Genomic DNA, 1,898 nt, shown 5'->3' with positions numbered 1-1,898 from the left:
TGCCCATCCTTTTCTTGTAGAAGAGCTGGTGGTTTGAACTGTGTGTGCCTTTGGGTTTGCAACACAGCTTCTCACTACTAGGCCACCAGAGTTACCTATTGTTATTGTTGTTACTATATGCCATCGAGTCACCTGTGACTTATAGTGACCCTATGTACAATAGCTCTGAATCTGTCCTTATCTTGAGCCAATCTCATTTGTCCTACACACTTAACCTCATTATCCCATTCATTGAGTCAATCTGTCTCATCCAGGTTCTTCCTCCTTGCTCTGTCCCTGCTCCCTGATGTCCCTCTCCAAGGACTTGTCTCTCTTGGAAACATGCACACAGTATGTGAGCCAGAGCTTCAAAATCTTTGCTTCCAAAGAGCAGCTTGATTTCACCTTCTCGAGGAATGACCTGTTAATTCTCTTGGCAGTCCATGATGTGTTCAATACATTTCTTCACAATTCAAAGGCATCAATTCTTCTATTATCCTTAGTCATTGTCAAGCTCTCTGATGTGAGCTCCGCAGTATCACTAGGTAAAGCATTCCGCAACTATAATAGTGTAGTTTTTGCCGAGTTTCCCTAACTTGAAGGCCACACCTCTCTCATGGTAGGGCTCTACCTCTTGTGCAGTTTACAGCCTCTGAAATTCAAAGGAGGGGCAGCTGTGAGTTGGATCTGACCTCATGGTATCCAGCAACTCAACAGTAATGAGATCGTGCCTTTTATCATGTTATTATATAACTAAAATTTATAACACACATTACTAAGGATTCTGGATAGTTTGGGACTGCACTGGGTGATGTCAATCCTAGTAGTGACACCGTGCATAGTCTCTCAGATTTTCTACATCATTTATGTCTTTGATGGCTTTGAAAAGCCAAAAATAGACTAAAAAAATGTGAAGAACAAATGCAAAATGATATCTTAGGTGAGAGCCTAGAATGGACAAAGGATATTGTTAGGAAAACTGCTGAAATCTGTGTTGGTTTTTTTATTATTGTTGTTGCTGTGTTGATTGCTGTCAAGTTGAGCACGACTCCTAGCAACCCTATGAACAAAAAATCTGATGCCTTTCTGGAGCTATCGTCATTTCTCCAAGTTTATAGAGTTTCCATAGGCATGTAGTTTAGAAAGTGAATGCCACTCCTGCTTCCAAACTTGTCTTGGACTGGGAGCTCCACCAAACACTGTCCACCTTAGGCAACTGTTATAGCAAATACCAATGATATATTTTATGTGTGACAAATGTACCTAGCAATTTAACATAACAGGAAAATCAATGTACGATCTTTGCAGTTTTTCTGTAAATTCCATTAAGATTGTACTCTACACAGGTCTACTTCATTCTTGAAGGAAAACCAATATATAATAAAAGATTGATCATTGCTGTTGTGACGTCGTAGGATGTGAATGAATTAATGAAAAATCAATATTATTTGTAAGCTTTCACTACATCTCACAATATAACAACACCAACATCATAATTAAAATCCAGAAAACCCTACTAGGCAGTTTTACTTTGTCACACGAGGCTTCCCTATGTTGAAATACCAGTATGTTTTGGTTATTATTTGGTTTTAAACGAAAAATCCCGACAGTGCCTCCTTCCTTTAAGTGGTAGTGAGAAATCAGCGAGCTATAATTCAGTCCTAGTCCAGGACTCAATGCTTTAGGACATAAATGTCAGGTGTGTAAAGTGAGAGCGTGATTCAGACACTTAACTATTTTTATAATAATTACTTTTTTATTATTAATTTATTTTTTATAATATTTTTTATTGGGAAAAACATATTGGGGGTACAAGGAGGTGAGGGTTGGGGGCAAAAGGGTGAGGATGGGCCAGGATGCAGTTGCAGAGCTGCACAGTTTGGTCGGTGGGGGGAGCAGGTGAAGGAAATGATGAGGGT

The sequence above is a fragment of the Elephantulus edwardii genome, unplaced genomic scaffold, assembly GCF_000299155.1.
Source record: "Elephantulus edwardii isolate Elephantulus edwardi_28Jun2011 unplaced genomic scaffold, EleEdw1.0 scaffold00091, whole genome shotgun sequence".
Lineage (NCBI taxonomy): Eukaryota > Metazoa > Chordata > Mammalia > Macroscelidea > Macroscelididae > Elephantulus > Elephantulus edwardii.
The sequence above is the reverse complement of the archived record's forward strand: the minus strand, read 5'-3'. Positions refer to the sequence as shown.